Raw genomic sequence first — 20,085 nt, 5'->3', positions numbered from 1 at the left:
GTGTGGTGGCTTTATTCGAATCTATGTGGAGTCACTACTAGCATTCGTCTCTACTTCTTCGTTACTAATATATTATGTCACAATTCAGGCAATCTTTCTCTACCGATGTAAAATGTTAATAATCATGGTCAATTGATCTTAAAAATGTTTACATATTTTTTTTCCCTTATTCCTAGACCTTGTCAACTCGAAGTAAAGAACTTTATATTAAAGCCACCCCTGTAGTTTCCATGTATACCGAACGATAATCCTCGCGGAATTGGTTTACAAGCCTTTCGATTTTTCCCACACAAATTGGATTCGTTCCGATACACAAGCCAATAGAGGCGAGACGTATTTTGCGTGGCTACGCTCCGTTTTTTATTGTTTCTTTTTATGTCACATGTTGTCAACTTTTGATAACATTCACTATTTTGTTTAAGGTCACCTCTAAGAAGTAAAGAGATAGAGGTGATTTTTAACCTACTTCAAAGAAAGAAAGAAATCATATAATTTAACTTCATATTTTATTAAATGTTTTCTTCTTTCTGGTAAATATTTATAATTAAACTGAAAATAAAAGCAATCTTAATAAAATACAAGTTATTTATGGACTTATTGTTCATGTACGAAAATGTAGAAGTACAATTTGTGAACTATAAAAATGTGTGCTCGTTAAAGGAATGATAAAATATATATTAATAAAAAAAGAAATTAGTCTTATTAGTTTAGTAGAATATGAAGTCGGTATAAAGTATTTCATCAACTGAATATAACAAAGCATTCACGTCAAAAACAATATAAACTTGTACGAAGCTGTATAAAGCTGTAGTCAAGAAAATTAATACACGCCGACGTATTCCTGTTGTAAAGTCAAATGGGTGCTGGGAAATTAGATTCTACCCAAAAATTGTCCCATAGAGAACGTTGTAGAAACAAGGAGACAACTTTGTACAATTTAAAATAATTAAGGAAGTTTTGCTCTTTACAAAATATATCATTGAAATGAGCAAAATGAAACTTGGCACTTGAATATAATAATTGTGAGAATTTTCTTATTCGACAGTTAGGTACGTAATTTGGTATATACAAAATATGGAAAATAACTTGCTCGTGTTTTTTACTTATCTAAGCTAAATTAATGTGAAATTTTGATTACGATCCGTTTGAAATCTAACTAAAAAATATTTCAGCACTCGATTAATATTGATTTATATGAGTTCATGTTTCATTTCCTTTAATCAAATTATACAAATTGAAAACCAGATTAATTAAATTTTCAACCTTTAAATTGCTTTAAGTGTACATTAGTGATAATGAACAATGGGCCTATTATGAATATTTGTGACAATCGCTATCGTATCGTCATCGACAACATTGGTACACCGCCATCTGTCGTGTGTAAAGTACATCAAAAATTTCATTTTGACACAATTGACGTTCACGATACGATGGCGTTTGTCAGAAACATTCGTACTAGGCCCACAGCTCTCTTTTAATTCGTGTCAGTAATTTCGTGTTCAATTATTGACTCAACGTAACACGAATGTCAAGGTTCTGTCACCTTGATCTATATTGTCTATTAATTCAGTAATTTAAATAATTGAGGGATTGATTACTAGATATACATATTGAAGTTGAGTAATTGAATTTTTTTTATTTTTATTAACTAATTATTAAAAACCAGTAATCAATGACTTTATGCTCATAGAAACAGTATCATGTTAAATTAATAACACAAATAAATTACATAGTACAATATAGAAAGCAGTATCCGTGCAAACTTTTGTTAACTATTGAATAAAATTTAAACCGAATTAAACAATCTCTATTTCAGCGTTTACAAGTGTTCATTTAATTATATGCATGTTAACGTAAAAAAATATCGAAGCGTTAAAATAAATTTCAGTGAATATAATTTTATGGAAATGAACATGAGACCGCAGATGAATGATACGCGCAACGAATTTGAATAAAGGCTGCGCTGACGTCATCGCCGGCGGGTTTACACTGATGAATATTTATGTATAATCACAAATGAAAAGACCTGATTCACTGTGCGGCTACATCATGGTGCATGTGAGCTTGCCCCATAAATAGTTAACAAATCAATTAAACAAATTAAAAAATAAATAAGTGATTAGCTTACCCTTATACCCTAACTCATAATAGTTACGAGATTGTGGACTTATGTCACCAATCGATTGTAAATTCTGTCAACTTGTAATTTGTAAAGATAAAATAATTTAAATTGTCTTTACATTGTTCCCTTCTTAAAATAAATCTGACGATAAATAAAGCCATACAAATGTTATCTTAATAGTGCAATAACATTTATAATATATAGGGCTATGAGCATATTATCATACAAAGTATTACCCCCTTCCAGCTCCCCTCCACTGCCGCGCGAGTCCCGCCGATAATCCGCACAGAATAGGTTTACAAGCCTCACGATTTTTCCCCTTTCAAACGGTATTCGTTATGGCGCCCATTACAAAATATGAGACATTTATTTGCCAAAGATTATTCTCGAAAAAAGAACTCTTTATAGTATATTTTTGTTTTATTATTTTAAACAAATAACTTGCTACATCTAAATTAAGATTTGTGACATCAAGGTAAATTTCAGATTTCACTGGTAAAATTAATTTTCGTAGTGTAACCTCAACTATAGATAACCATGATTTTCTTAATAACCGTTGTCTATTACTCGTTAAATGGGAGTCCTTGGGTTATGGGCTTGAGTTGTGTTCCTGTTTTACCTACTCATTGTGTTGTTCTTGACCTACGTATTGATATATCACAATAACATTGAAAATGTAACATTTCAACTCTTTACAATAATACAGTAGTAAACAGTCATAAAATGAGGGTAGTTTCGAAACAAAGGAAGCTCTTTCTAATTACGTGTGTGCGGCGTGTTCACATCCGCCCGCTGCTCCGGAAGTTAACTTAGTCTTTATTGTAGGAGCCCGTTTCCTACACGATCTTACACATAAATGTTGCTCAAACGGTTAACATAGAAAAAAATATTAAATATTAAATAGTATGCATGGAGAGAAATTTTGTACCCTTTGAATTATCTTCCTTGTGTGATCCCATAGAAGTTGTTCTACGAATTTTCCAAGTTTCTTGACCTTCAATACTTTTAAGGCAATTAACAACATGATATCATCAGCTCACTATACATCCCCACTAAGGGGCTCGAAGCAAATGAGGGGTGACTAGGCCATAGCAACCACGCAGGCCCAGTGGTTGGTTGACTTCACACATATCATTGAATTTGTTCTCAGATATGTGCAAGTTGCATCACGATGTTTTCCTTTACTGAAAGAGCGTCGGATAAATGTACATATGTAAATCGAAAAATACATTGGTACATGGCGGGATTCGAACCCAAGACCTGCAGATTACAATTCAAGTGCTTAACCCCTTAGCTACCGACGCCCCTTAACAGTATATATCCACAAGTAAAACATTGTTGTTAGGTACAAGAGAATATGTTTGCTAGAACCTGCTCCAGAAATATGAAATGAATACGGAGATCTGAGCGCATAAAGCGCTGTACATGAATTGCTTGCTCCAAAACTTTGGAACAGTGTTGCAAGTGTTTGTAATAGCTCATAATAGTTGGGAGCAATTTCATCTCGCAAGCGTAAGGGTCTCCGCTTACTTTACAACTATTATTAAATACATTCAGGAAGGGTTTGTTTGCAAGATAAGGAAAATATAATTTAAACATTCAAACTCGTACTTAGATATTAAAGTTACCATTTATTAATCTATCTATCTATTGCTATCTTTTTCAACTGTATAATTGTACAAAAGTTTTACAGCTGTTTTGTTAAAGACCAATTATGCTGTTATCTGAAACCAATGGTACAAATCTTCGTATATCAGATCCACTACTGCTCCTTAAATCCTAATCCATGTTAATCTGTCTGTCTAATTTGAACCTTTCTATCTTTATACCATAGTAGTTAAAATTCTATTATACTTTCTCTTTGGGTAGTATTAAAATATTTTATCAATGTAATATCTCGCTCGAGTTTTATGTTGAAAGTTTTAAGGGTTCGGGAACAAGGTGCATCATTTCGCCAGTCGTAGTCGTAACAATAAGTTGGGAAGTTGTTAGTATTTGAAGCTATAACATTTTGCATGTTATATTGCTCCCATCAGTACAATATTACTTAAAACTTTGGTGCCCGGAGACAATCGAGTCTGGAGTGACTCTTATAAAATATAAATAGGATGTCTCTTTCTACAATTGTTAGCTTTCATTTCATTTTACAAAGTTTGTTCTTTTTTCAAGTAAGTATATTTTATTCTCGTAGTAAAATTTTTATCCCATAAACTAGAAGACTAGCATTCGTGTTTGATTAGTGGTATGCCTTTTTAAAAAAAAACTTGATAGGTGTCAAGGGACACCCGGACCGAAGTTCCTTTCGATTAATTAGTAAAGGAACCAATGTTTATTCTATGAATAAAAAACTTAAGTCTTCACAAGAAGTACATTTTATTTCTATGAATTTTCGTTATATATTGTCACGTCGTTGCCATGGTGAAGTAGCGCTCATTCGTCGTTAACATACTTACTATAGCAAAAAGTGTCGTGACAACTTTTCGTAAGAATTTTTTCCGTCTAGCCCCCTTTCACAACGCGCGATAAAGAACTTCGTTTCAATTAAGAAATCAAATCAGAATGTATAACCTCAACAAAATGAGTTTAGAATTTCATAGTCAGTTATCCAATAAAATTAAGATATTCAACCAAAATCATGATTTCTTTATAAAAATAAAACTAAATATGTAACATTTAATTAAAAAATATGTTAAAATAACAAATTTAACTTCAGCAGCAACAAAATTTAAACAGTTCTCTCATTGCCGGCTGAACAATCAGATAGTTCGTTAACGTTGAACGCAGTTTTTAATACTAATTAACATAACACAACACAGAATATAATGCAATATACTTGAAACCGTTTTAATTTGTGCGCGAAATGACAATAAAATCCTCATTTACTTAAATGCAGGATAAAATTAAAGTCCAGCCGCGTCGAGTTGAAGCGAATATGAATATCATGAAAACCGCGATCATCTGCGAAAACAACAGAGCGGCGTTAAATGGAAAATAAATATGCAGTGACCAAAACTATATTGCAAATACTTGAAGAGATTTTTCCATAGGTTCTATTGCGGTCACGTCCACGGCTGACCTACGATTGGTCTGTCGGTCAACGTCATGACTTTAACAACCAATTAAAATTTGACCGGCAGGCCAATCATGCCTATCGATGACAGGGTATATAATGCGAAGACTACGCTCTTGCGACCCCCTTATGATCTCCCGCTACCGCTCTTCACGTCTTCTGTTATGTATCAGACTTAAACTTCAACGATAACATTAGTATAAAAACGTAGTTTTTTTTTTATTTTATTGTCTGAATGTTTTGGCAATGGAAACTTATAGAGATACAAACATTTAAGCATAGAAATATGTTGTTAGAAATAAGCTTGAAAGAGAAACACGTAACAAAGGAGTGTTATTGTGCAGTTTGCTCGCTCGATAGACTCGGGGCTCTCAATAATGTAACGCTATGTTGAGAAAGTTCTGAGCTAGTACTTGTATTTTATTTTAAGAACACTTAAAGCAAACTTTAGCTGTGTCATGTGACCTCGTACATGAAAATAAAAATACTAAGCACAACATACATTTTAGAAGAAACTTGTACACTATAAATATATTATTTAAAATAAAACAAACGAATTCAGATAAAATAATATCCCTGCCTCTGCATCAGTTTATTAAATAGTTTATTTGTTTGCAAAAACCGCAGCCAGTGAATTCGTGGCATAGTATAAAGTATTTGTGTTGCATTTAACAGCAATTACAAACATTGATAAAGCGTTTTTATTTTAATTTTAATAACAGTCATTAGAAATTAGGCAAAGATTATTAAAAGAAACATAAACAAAGTAAAGAATAAATTTTTTACTCTATTTTATAGTCAACTAGCTATCGCCCGCGACTCCGTCCGCGCGCAGTTAAAAAAAATGAAAAATAGATGTTGGCCGATTCTCAGACCTACTGAATATGCTCACAAAATTTCATGAGAATCGGTCAAGCCGTTTCGGAGGAGTACGGGAACGAAAACTGTGACACGAGAATTTTATATATAAGATAATAAAATTGCAGTGTCTGTACACGTGGTGTATTTGCGTTGTTGGTGACGAAGGACCAATTTTTTACATTTTTGTCTGTCTGTCTGTATGGCATTTCGCAAGGTCGCGTTTATCCCGGGTAATTTCCGGAACAGCTAATGGTTTTGACTGGACATCGACGTGAAGGTAGCTGAAGTCTAACGAAGTCGCGGGGGACCGCTATTATAAAATAAAAATGTCGAATTACATTTTTAAGGGATTATTTTCATGTTGAACATTATTATATATATTGTTGTTACTACAAATAATCAATATGGACGTGACACAGAAACACAAGTTCAAATCCTGTCACGTTTAGAAAAGCAGGGCAGGTGACACGGGGGAGAGTGATCCATTCTTGATTGCGGCTCTCGTGTGCTGAGACGTATAATAACATTTGCTTTGTCAGCATCGGTTCGAGCATTCGAAATTAATTTTACACGTTTCTAGAACGAAGCCTTTGTTGTTTTAATGATGTCTATCATTCTTGAACATTGCACGCTTGAAGTATATTGTATTTTCTCATTGAATTTCTTCTAAATGTTTTTAGATTATGGTCTATTTTTCGTAATAATATGAAATGTGCTGTAGCTAGTTTCATCACAATATAGAAATGTTATTTTTACTCAGCGGTCAAATGAACGTTTGTAAAACCGTACAATTTATAAAAAATAGTATCTTAAACTGTCGAACTTGTACGGATAGGATATGATTTATTATTTTATGGTAACGATTATTACTTTCTTTCGCTTTTGAACAAGCTAGTTAGTACCTTTTTAAAAATTAATGATTGTCGTGTGCCATATATCATATTATGCAGTAACAAAAAGCAATCGCCCAACGTGGGGCTCGAACCCACGACCCTGAGATTAAGAGTCTCATGCTCTACCGACTGAGCTAGCCGGGCTGTACAAAGATTGATGAAATCATAAATTTGATTTAAAACCATCCTTAAAAACAACACTAGTGTTCTCAAAAAGAAGTTTGAATTGAAAAAAAAAAAACAGTTTGTTTAATATATATTTTTTTCTGTTTAAGATTTATAACACACCTCGTTGTTTTCATCAATCGATTATATTTGTTTGGTTAGTCTGAGGCATATTGCTTTCGCAGTCAATAAAGGAACAGCTAAGTTTACGAAATACGCAAAGTACTTGTTTACGGGCTCACTTTCATTTGATATTTAATCCGAGTAGAGAAGCTCATAAACTTGTTACAGGCATACTTCACTCGAAGCTCTCAGCGTTTTCCTTTTTGTTTACTTCTAGTAATAAAAACAAAGGATTATTCTCAGAGTTTACAGTTGCTGCCGTAAAAAAATAACCGAATTGTTTTTGTAAACCTAATTATTTTATGGTAATACTTTTTACGGTTTATAAAACAACAATTAACTGGAAGTATAAGCTCGTAAATTTAAGCAACTTTTAGTTATCAACTTGAGAATTTTAATGTCCTAAAATATCCCTTCTAAATATGAAGTTGATATAATCAAAGTAAATTTGCAAACCGTATTATTATAGTGGTCGCAAAACTAATTCAATTTAGATGTTGACGCCGATTGTTCAAAGTATTTCCAATACCTATTCAACTAGCGGACAACTTTCATTGGGAGTGCAGTTGGAGCTAATTCTGACTCCGAAGGACAAAGATATCTAATGCCAGTGGCGGAATTGGGGTCGCTTTATTGCCGAATAATATTACTGTTTCATTGCAACTTTAAAAAAGTTCGAACAGCACTCTTTAGAACTCTCAACTTAAAGAGCATAGAATATTTTGGTTTGACAAAAGAATAATTTTGAAAATGATCAAAATACATCCAAACACATAAAGCACACAATAGACTAAACTAATGTAACAGAGATAAAAAATATCTTCATATTCTTCGTAGCGTCAGAAAGAAATGTCAAGAATATGGACATAGAAAGGGGTCCCGTCTGAACCTCAGCAATCATAGGAAAAGTAAAAGTACAAAAACATGTCTACCATTATTGTACATCTGTATTTTGAAAGACAGTGACACTTCCACAGCCGAGTCAGTTTCGTTGGCTCCCTCTATTGAACAACTACCACTGGCTATTAATAGATAACAACAATATCCGATAAGAATGTATGGTATGTGGTATTACACATAATTTGGCAACTCGTTGCGCTGCATTTTGTGTAAATATTCATCAGCTTACATAATTAAGGAGATAATGGTCGTCGAATCGACAGCTGAAAATTATTTACAGTTTGCGAACCGCATTCGGTAAGTTTTAAAATTGTTGAGTATAGCAATACGCACAGTATACTCATGTTAAATATACATCATACAAACACACATACTGTGTAATAATATCGAATTTTGTGAAGCGATCCTTCTGATAACGATAGACAGTAAGCAGAATCTTTGTGATCTCAGTCATGACTTCGCCGATAGATTGTGTTTTAAGGTTCTACTCTTCCTCTTTATGCATCAATCTATCACATTAGGTACGACGTCCCTGGGTAACGTTACTTGTTTCTCTGTTTGGTTCTTAAAAGTTATTATAATAGTAATTGAGCTTTATAAAAAAATCTGCTATTAAACAAAGTATATTTTTAAATACACATTCAGTGGAATATGAAAAAAATATGATGTAAAATAACGGGTCTGAAGAACTCTATTTGTTTGCTATTACGCAAAGTAAGTTGGTAACAGAAGGTAGGAATGTTTGTCGAACTCCTAGTAACGGTAAGCGAGTGGTCGAGCAAATGCTAATGCTCTGCAAATACAAACAACCGGAAGGGTGTGCTAACGGAGTATGACTTTTGTCTTTTATCTTATTAATATTATAAATGCGAAAGTTTGGGTCGATGGATAGATGTTTGTTTGAAGGTATCTTTAAAACTGCTGCATGGATCTCCATGCAATTTGGCATAGATGTAGAACATAGTCTGGAAGAACACATATAAAGTTTTTCTTTCTAATTCCGCGCTGATGGATTCGCCGGCGACAGCTAGTATTATATAACTACAAAAAGGTACGGACATGATGTGACTGTAAAACTATTTTAATGAATAATAATGAATTCGGTGATATTTGATGACATGCAAATAAAAACTAAAAAAAAAAAACATTAAGTAAGGTTTATCTGGTAAAAAAGATGTTATTGGTATTAATCACTGCCACAATTTAAAATTCGGAAATAATTTCACACCAACGGTTGCCCATGACGTCGTCAATAAAGAAGAAATACAGCCTATAACAAACATTCTTGCGTGTATCAACTACTCGCCCGTCAAATTCCCGTCAAAGTCGGACCAGCCGTTCAGGAGATCATCCGGAACAAACGCAGCCTTGCGAACAGACTTACAGACAAACGAGACAGACATGTAGACAAAAGTGTTAAAAATTTGTCTTACGTTATACATCATGCGTATGAAATACGATTTATTTTCGATATTACATACAGAAACTTCAATTTTATTAATTAATATTATAGATGATGTAGCATTCATTCTGATAAATTGAAGGTGTAGGCAGTGATAAGGAATTTCTAGTATTAAAGTAATAAGTTTGTTACAAATGTTTTGTAAGAACAATGTTTCAGATAGAAATTATTGAAAGAGTCCATAGCAAAATAAATTGAAAAAGAAGGCAATAAAGAAAGCAATAGCTCGTCGCGACTCATAAGCTACAAACAGTAGATTGGTCTTGGATTTTATGTGCATCATAACTATTGCTTTTACAGCAGTCGGCAATAAAACCACTCTGTTGTTGACATTGAAGAAATAGATGAAATTTATTTTTGAAATACCTGAAGCTACAATTAGTTGAACGTATCACATTGTTACAAAAAAAGTATATCTTTTAAGTGAGAAAAAATTATAAGCTTTCAAGAATTTTATGAATCATAATAAAGCAAACTATAACAACATATTATTATCAGCAATCAATCGTTCTTAAGTGAAAATTGATGCTTGTTATTAGAAACCGTCAGGCGCTATTTACTGACATCAAAATAGATAACACCATTTGAGTCCTAGTTTTATTTAAACAATTTTACAATATGTAATGTAAAAAGTCATCAATTTAATTATTAGAAAAGAGTTTAGCAAATACAATACCGAACATGTTTGTAATTGGCAAGGAATATAAAAAATACGTAGTAAAATACACGCATTAATTAAAATGAAAGTTATCAACATCGATTTGCTAATGGATGTGATGTACGAGGTAAATAAAAGTTGTTCATGATTGATGCGGCGACCTACTCCCTGCACAATTACTATACGGCATTGAATTGAAAATGTACGACAAAAAAAAAACGTCAATAGTAATCGTTAGTATTTTTTATTTACTTTACTAACTTATGACTCGATCCATGCGAAATTAAAAAAAAAATAGTATCCTATGTTTTCTTCTAGACTATGTTCTACATGCGTGTATCCGTCCATCTAAATGTCCATTTATAATATTAGTAAGATTGCTGTGTAGAGGAGCTTAAGATAGAAGAAGCTACATCAAATAAACTACGAACAGATTATTTATAAAAATATACTAACATAGTTGTCTTGTATTTCTAATCCTCTTCTTTACAACGAAAAGTATTAAAATGTAGAAAAACATATGAAAAAAATGTTTTGAGAGTAAAAAGTATTGAATAGTATTGAAAATATTCTTACTTTAAAGTTATAAAATAAAACCTAAATAAAATAATGTGTTGAGCTTGTGCTGGCATCCTAACGGTGGCCATGTTCTCCGCGCTTGTTAGAACTTTGCCCCTTATGTTGATTTTTTATTGGAGCGCAAAGTTTACATGCTTGCAAAATGTTTGCGACGTCGGTGAAAATTGTGCGATTACAAACTTTTAGTTCGTGTATTTTAATCAAACTAGACTAGAGAAATAAACTAGATACGAAAAATTTACCACACAGAATAAATAAAAAAGATTTCTTTCTGTTCGACTAGCATCGTCATTTGTTTTTCGTGTCGGAATCAGATTTCTCTTAGTCACAAAATATTCCGATGTTTAATTCAATTTAGTCCTAAGGCCTTTATTTAAAGATGGTTGATTTTAATTTAATACAAAGTAATTATTACACCCGTCTCCGAACAAAGTGATTTAAAGTTTTCAGTACAAAGAAGTTGATTTGCCGCCATCTGAAGCAAACAGTTACGACGTCTATAAAGTCGAGCCAGCCTTCAGACGAGAATTCAGTACTTGGAGTCCTTGACATTAGACCGTTTGCTACTTAATTCATATTTTATTGTGAAACTTGTTTAACATTAATGCAGACTTTGACCCCCTTTAAAAATTACTCTTTGTTTCATTATTCCATTTTAATAAAGACAATTTTACTATATGTATGACCTTAGCAAGAGAACTTTCTAGTTTAGGTTTTAATTTCTTAACTTGTTCTTCAAGTTGTTTCTTTCTGCTCGATATTGTTGTCAGAATTATAAATACATCGTTTCCGAATAGCTTTTGTTCCGATAGGTGTACAGCCCGGCTAGCTCAGTCGGTAGAGCATGAGACTCTTAATCTCAGGGTCGTGGGTTCGAGCCCCACGTTGGGCGAATTCTTTTTTACTATAGAATTCTATTGTAACAAAAATGAACTATTGTTCTCGAATGTAACAATCTTTTTTATTTAAAATATAAGATAAAAATATGAATTGCGAAGATGAAGGGCCACTCGCGTCCAAGCCGTAGCGATGACTACATCTCTGATATTGTTTAAACAAGGATCATACACAAATTCTATGGGGAGATTCGATTTAAAAAGAAAAAATATATGAAAACGTTAATTAATTTATTGAAAATACAACTAGCATTTCTTTTCAATACAGATGAATAATTTACAATACAAAAGATATGAAAAATTCAATTTGACAAGTTGTTAATACAATTTAAGAGAAAAAATGCATTAACGCGTCACGTTTGGCATCACATTTTGTTACATGAGAGAGAAGGAAGACATAACGTGTGAGCGAGAAGTCATAGTAATGTCACAGTTGTGCATCCGTGACGCATCTTCAGAACTCTATGACGGTGACTAATATCTTTGAATGTCAAAGGAAAGCCCATGTAGTTCTGCACGGTGTTAACTGCGATTGTATGTAAATTAAGTCATTTGTTATAGTGTTTTGATATTTGGCAATTTGTATTAACATACAATACAATTATTCGAGCAATTCTTATACATTAATTATAGTAAAATAAATTGATACATTGATATATATAAACTAACTGTTAAAGTTAGGTACTGTAACCGTTTTTTTTTCGTATAAACTAGCATAACTTTTTGTCTGTTCAGGTGTCAGCGGCTTGAGTGATAGCATAATTTTGCTGCTCTGAATATTACAGTGCATTGATATACAATGTGCATGTAAAATCAGATACAATTAGTATCAATAAGTCATCAGCTCGTTCCGTCATGGGCAATAAATTCTGTATTACAACACAATATGTCACATTCGTTTGGACAAATTTATAAAATTGTCTCATTATAAAGTTTTATTGTATTTTCGATATCCCGGTGGACTACAAATTATCGCCATAGTAAATTTTACTACACGTGAACTGTCAAAGTTAAAGTGAAATTTTATAATCTGTTTCCTCAAATTTATTGTGCCCCGGACATTTATTATCTGTGTAAAATTTTATGCTATCATTAAAACTGTTTAAGGTTCGTGCCGTTTGAAAATTAAATATTTCTTGTTGAACTCAATGCTATGATTACTACACACTTCACTTTAATAATGTTTTTATTGCATTTTTATTCGTATTTGCAATTCACTGCAGCTCGCATATAACTAATTTTAGCACTAATAGTTTAACAAACTAACTATATTAAAACAACATGAGCTCATACATATTTCGATATAATTTTTGTATGAAGGTCATGAATAATTGCCCGTCTGTTTAGTAAAATGTTTGATAAATTTTGTATTCAAATTATCTTAGCTGCCAATTTGGGAACTATAACATTTTAATCATCCTTAACGATGGCTCCATAAAATTGGACACGAATTCCTCGCTGTCCCGTACGTCATAAAATCAGAGAGCGTTCCCGGAGCGATGGGGGGTATTATAAAATTCAATCCATTTATTTGTTGCGTGTTGTTTAAGGCCGGCTGATCGAACAAGATCTATATTACTAATTTTATTTTTAATAACGATTCTACAAATATACAATTTTAACTCTGTTTCTTTCCAAGTTTCTATTATTGTCCAATATATTGTCCAATCTTATCTCTACATTTTTTAAGAGTTGTGGAATAAGCTTAATTGGAGGCATGTAAGTTGTATGCATATGCCTTTTTCATACATCATCATTAGCTCACTATGCGTCCCCACCGAGGGGCACGGAGCCTACACTAACTTAGGGATGCTTAGGCCATAGTCAACCACGCTGCCAAGTGCGGGTTGGTTGACTTCACTCATATCTCTGAATTTCTTCTCAGATATGTGCAGGTTGCATCACGATGCTTTCCTTCACCGTAAGAAAAACGCCAAATGTACATTTGTAAATCGAAACTCGAAAAACCACATTACATGGCGGGATTCGAACCCAGGACCTGCGAATTGCAAGTCAAGTGCTTAACCCCTGAGCCACCGACGCTCGTTAAAATGTCTTAGAACTATTTATTACTTTTAACTATGTCACAGGCAGCTCTCGTAACGACTAACTTGGTGATTATAAGCCTAGATGTTTCAGATGTAGTGCAATTAACATCAGAAGCGTCTGTAGGTAACTAGACTTTGTTGGTTTTCATGGTTTCACAGAACTACTTAACTACGAGAGTTCCTAATATTGGATAAAATAAATGTCCGATGTTACCTAACACCCAGTATAAACCAGACGGACGAATTAAAGCCTATCAATTTCGTCACGCTCTCTACATATTTGTTCAACGTTTTTTAAACGTTTAAATCATACTTTACATTGTTCGGATAACATTAATTGTAAGTTAAACGTTGGCCCTTTATAATAAAACAAATGTAACGTAAAACCAACACGTTACGTTCGCTGTGGGGTCCCGTATAAATTCTATTTAACTGTGATGAATAACTTTTGAATATGTCTAAGGATCACTTACTGTGTTTTTGAACGTTTGTCATTTAGAAAAGAATCTATGAAGGTCATTTTATTTGGGTGGATAGATTAATTATATATAAGTATGTGTTCATTACAGTTAGTTCTCAGATGCCCAAGAGTATTCCAATTTTGAAGTGAGATAGAATTTACGCAGACTACTTCATATAAGTATAATCTATATATATAAAAGAAAGTCGTGTTAGTTACACTATTTATAACTCAAGAACGGCTGAATCGATTTGACTGAAAATTGGTGGGCAGGTAGCTTAGAACCAGGAAACGGACATAGGATAATTTTTACCCCGTTTTCTATTTTGTATTTCGCGCGGACGGAGTCGCGGGTAAAAGCTAGTTTATATTAAAGGAACGACTGTATTTTACCTAGTGTTCAGTAACAAATGTAAAACAAAATAAGATCACAAACCTACGCGTACGTTGCTGTTCTTTATGTACTCGTATAAAAAGAGACTAACTGGTTAATAATAATGATAAGGAAATGCTGAGGATTAAAAAAACCAATTTCAAACAAAATGCACTCAAAAGTAACATAAAAAAACAATTTTAAACAAAATGCATTCAAAAGTACCATAAAAACAATCTCAAACAAAATGCACTAAAAAGAAACAAAATAATGACATGAAAACTTCTTTCTTTCTTTCTTCTCTCTTTCAAAAACCCTCTAAACTCTAAAGAAAGTTCTCTTCTTTCTTGTAACATGTCTATATTGTATAATTATTGTTATTTCGCAGTCGGTGTCGGCCGAAGTAAATGTAATATTATACATTTTATATTTAAGATGTATGAGACATACTTACGTTTATGTCAGAACTTAGGCCGAAACCGACTCCAAAATAACAATAATTATACAATATAGACATGTTACAAGAAAGAAGAGAACTTTCTTTAGAGTTTAGAGGGTTTTTGAAAGAGAGAAGAAAGAAAGAAAGAAGTTTTCATGTCATTATTTTGTTTCTTTTTAGTGCATTTTGTTTGAGATTGTTTTTTATGGTACTTTTGAATGCATTTTGTTTAAAATTGTTTTTTTATGTTACTTTTGAGTGCATTTTGTTTGAAATTGGTTTTTTTAGGTTACTTTTGAGTACATTTTGTTTGAAATTGGTTTTTTTAGGTTACTTTTGAGTGCATTTTGTTTGAGATTGTTTTTTTTTTTTGAAGTCGGCTATTTTTTTTCTTAAAATTTTTGTTTTATTTCACAATTTTTAGTGAATTTGAAGTTCAATTACAAATTTCCTTAATACATATAAAGACATAAATAAGACAAATAAAGAAAAGGACTTTCCTATTTGATATGTGTGTACTTCAATTCAAAAACTAATTTAGAATGCAGCAGATAACCACTTATCCTTTAAACAATGAAATAATTATCAAAATCGGTATACAAATTGAAAATTAACGAACTAATACATCGTAGCGTGCCTTTAATTTTGTCCAGCCGCGCGCCGCACTAGCATTTTTCGAATGCGCGTAGTTTTTAATTATTTAATATCTCCCAAACTATTGATCAGAATTACATAGTTTAAAGGCTAATGAAATCTGCATTTAATACTCTAGCCATCAAACATATTTATTTGGATAAGGATTCATATCGAATGTAATATAATAGCGCCGTAAGCTTACGACGCTGTTTTTCGTGTGCATTTTAATCGAAGTTTGTTCACAATAACATGGTTTTTGTGAGACATCCATAGATGATAGATATATGCCACCGAAGACTGTTATTTAGCAAATTTAAGGATCTATAATTACTCAATACATCATTTTTATGTAAGTCATATAGTTTGACCTACGTAAGCCCAGAAAGCAAAATTGTGCTTTTCGTGTAGCATTTTTCGTTTCCGCGTAATTTTATTCTTACGATATCTCCTAAACTATTAGGCAGAATGATATAGTTTCAATTGCAAATATAATCTACATTAAATTCTCTTGATAATGAACATGTTTATTTACATAAGGGTTAATACTGAACTCGAATAATAGCGTCGGAAATAGGGCATGAATTTAATTGATGTTTCTGAAGAAAAAAATGGTTATTGTGAGAAAACTATAAAAGATAGATATATGCTATCGCTTACTTTTATTTAGCACATTTAAAGAGCTACAATTCGCCATACATCATTTTTATGTAGGTCCTATAGTTTAGCCTACGTAAGCGCTGAAAGCAAAAATGTCTCTAATTTTCGCAAGAAATTTTGAAGCTAATATATATTCAAAATCTACTAGTCTTCTAGTTATTTAAAAAAAAAACAAAAAAATGGGACCCACTTGCAAGCACTTCCTTTCGATTAAAATATTTTTCATCAAAATCATACCACCAGGGGCGGAGTTTTGCGGTAACACACATAAAAAAAAAATACAGTCGAATTGATAACCTCCTTCTTTTTGAAGTCGGCTAAAAAGTGGATATGATCATCAGCCACTGGCATATTAGATGGGTATTTAAATGTTATGTACTCCGACCTATTTTATTGCTACTTGCTTTTATTCTTAGTAATTGTGGTCTTACTAATTTTTATTACATCATAACACGACGCCGACTGAAGAAAATTGCTACTCTATTTTCTTTCTTAGCAATTATTCAAAGAAATGTTTCACAATCAATTGATTTTTGTGTTAAAGATGTTTCGCTCCACAAAGGAGAAATAATTGGAAACGTCGGATTCCAGAAATCGGTTTGTATAGTCCGTAGAACAAATTAATAACAGCTCCCTTTGATACAATTAATTGTTAGCTCAGAGGTTAGGCATCTATTAATAATTCATATTCAAATCCAATTTATTTAACTAATTATTTATATATTAAAACTAGCTGTCGCCCGCGACTCCGTCCGTGCGGAGTTATAATAATAATAATACGTAGGATATGTGTTCTTCCAGACTATGATTTACATCCAAATTTTATCGAGATCTGTTGAGCCGTTCTGAAGATACCTTCAAACAAACATTCAGCCACCCATATCTATCCATCTATCCATCCATCCAAATATTCGCATTTATATTATTAGTTAGAAGTGAGATATAAAAAAGTAATCAATTTAGATCAAAATATATGGTGATAAAATACTACGGGCAATTGAAATAAAACAATATCAATAAATGCTCGACATTGTATTTGGAAACATTTACAAGAAACAATCTTTCTTTTTTTCTTCTTCTTTAACTATTATCAACAATATTCAGTCCCCATACTTTGTATGAGACGGTTGACAATTGACGCACACTAACAAATAATTCCTTTTTTTAATAATGTACAATACTTAGCACCGTATGATCTAAATTAGACTAGATTTTAATCGTAGTTTTCTCTATTTACAATTTATACATTATATACAATCATTTCAACATAGAAAATAATACTTTTTTTTACCTTTTAACTAATAAATAAAATTACTAAATCTTTATATGTCTTGAATTTAATTAGGTCTCTCTTTGAAATTAATGTACATATTACATTTAATATTGCATCTTTTGTATTAAAATCTAAGGCTGGTTACACACAAAATTCTAAGAAATAAATGTAATTAATTAGTATGCTATGATTTAATTCAAAAGTTTTACATTCAGTTAAAGAAGCACATCCTCGAGATGGAATTAGATTAAAATGGTTTTGATAAACCGTTGGTTTCTGAGACCAAAATATCAATATAAATAGAACATAATATCATCATTGCTGTGATTATTTTTGACAAAACAGAGATAACAATATGTCTCGGAAACCCAAGGTTATTCAATTTTATATAAATTTAATAGAAGCTAAAATATCTAATAACATAATTATTTGTACCTTTTTCTATTAAATACCTTTGAATTTTTCATAACATAAAATGTTAACACATAGTTTCGGAAAAAGCAATACTAAAATGTAAATTGTTTGGTTTAGGAAATATGAAAATAAAGTTTGCCGCCGAGTATGGACCGACTTTACAAACATTAAATTTAACCAAAGTGAAATTTATTTGTCGCCAGTACAAAAATATGGAAATGTTACGATTATTGTAATATTTCCCACATGCTGTGTTATTATTGAAATAATTTTGTGTACACAACGAGTGTGAGTATAACGGCAGGTCAAACGTGCCCCGACATGTTTGAATTATAAAACGAGGGTAACCAGGGATCGTTTGATCTTCGAATTCGAATCGAGTCGAAAATGTATTACAACAACAGTTCCGAGAACCGCTCGGAACACGGCCACTCAACGCCAACCGTTTACAATGGTAATGGAGCATCGAATGTCGTCGAATAACGAAGCTATAAACATCGGTAACACTGCTCGAATTCCGTGTCGGCCCGACAAATGAGCGAGTGAAGAGTCGTAACTCGAAGGGAACTCGCGCGAGCGACGGGGAACTGATCGCGGGGAACCGATGGCGGAGAACTGATCGCGGCGCTAACGGCAGATAAATGTTGTCATTCGATTTAACGACACTTCGCGTGTGGCCGCGGAGGCGTTCCTTGAGGCCACGAAGCCAGCGTTACAGACATCAGAAATCAGTGTAAAGACATACCAAGTCTATTGTTTTTCTTTAAAAACAAAAGATGTATGTAAGATATAAAAATTTCAAAATGGAGCGATTATTGTTTTTTTTTCTAATTTAATTTAATTCGTAGCATAATAAGAGTTAACAAGAAGCAGGTTGTGGACTTAAGAAGTTTAAGACATTAAGGACGTAATATTTAACATAGAATTAAAAGGAAACACAAAGATAACAAGATTAGGTAAATTTTATTATCTTCATTTGCATATGAATCGCTGTTTTAGTGGCTGCGCATTTAAATTTCTTTCAGATCACTCGACGGTAACTTTAGCACGGAACATTTGTTGCGAGGCGCTGCATCAATCATACGGGCGTTTATTCTTCTTGTTTGTGCGATGTTACATGATGTTACTTCTAACACCGAATCGGTAACAGCCTTGTAAACATACGACCGAGAGTTCAAACACTAAGTAGGTGTTATTTATATTGGGAGGTTCAAATTGAACTGTCAAAGTATGAACATCAAAGGAAGACTATTTCGGAAATAAGTGCATGTCGGTATGTAATGAGATCATATTAAAATACACGAGCAGTTATCAAATAAATATTTGTGTAAAAATGTGAGAATTTAACACCTTTTAAACGGTTGGACATCATTTCTCGAGAACGTTAAATGACAACATAAAATGGGTGTTGGAGTCAACAATGCTTGCTGGCAAAGAATAAAATTTTTACCGTAAACACACCAGCCTTAACAACCGTAGATAAATCTGACTTGTTCTAGTAAAATATTGTTTTTTAGTTTGTATTTATGAAAAATATAATTATAATAAACTTTATGTTTTAAATTGGATTAATAAATAATTTAAGAACTGGACGTGAAAAATGTAATAATTTCATTTAAAAATAATTAATACTTTCTGGCAACACTTTACGCAATTCATGTTACAGATTCAATTACATTTGAGCAATGTTATGCCTTTTGTTTTCTATTCAAAATCTTATTATTAATATTTACAAAATGCTTTTACACTCAACGATATTATACTTAATACAAAACGATTTAAAAATTCAATTTACAAAAATTTAAACTATGAAAGGAACACAGTCAGTACTTAAATATATTTGTTTATGTACATCGGAGGGGTTTACTTGTTGGAAGCACTGTAAGTACTATTTTGAATGTATTGTCGTATAGTTACACACTACTAGAATATAAATGCGAATTCATTAAGAGGTAACAAAGTATGAGGTGAAAGAATTGTCGAAAAGTACTCGAAAAAAGCTTATCAGTTCCTCATAACCATATACAGAAAGAAACAATTTTTTTTTTAATATAAA

At 32.3% G+C, this 20,085-nt stretch overlaps 2 non-coding genes across 2 annotated transcripts; one reads left to right on the top strand and one right to left on the bottom strand.

Annotated features, from left to right (window-relative positions):
- Positions 1 to 7,017: 7,017 nt before the first annotated feature.
- On the bottom strand, positions 7,018 to 7,090 carry Trnak-cuu. Its single transcript has one exon. It is a non-coding gene; the product is annotated as a tRNA-Lys (tRNA).
- Positions 7,091 to 11,652: 4,562 nt separating this feature from the next.
- Positions 11,653 to 11,725, top strand: Trnak-cuu. The gene has a single exon. It is a non-coding gene; the product is annotated as a tRNA-Lys (tRNA).
- Positions 11,726 to 20,085: the final 8,360 nt, after the last annotated feature.

The sequence above is a fragment of the Papilio machaon genome, chromosome 17 (assembly GCF_912999745.1).
Source record: "Papilio machaon chromosome 17, ilPapMach1.1, whole genome shotgun sequence".
Lineage (NCBI taxonomy): Eukaryota > Metazoa > Arthropoda > Insecta > Lepidoptera > Papilionidae > Papilio > Papilio machaon.
This window is presented reverse-complemented; position numbering and strand designations above follow the sequence as displayed.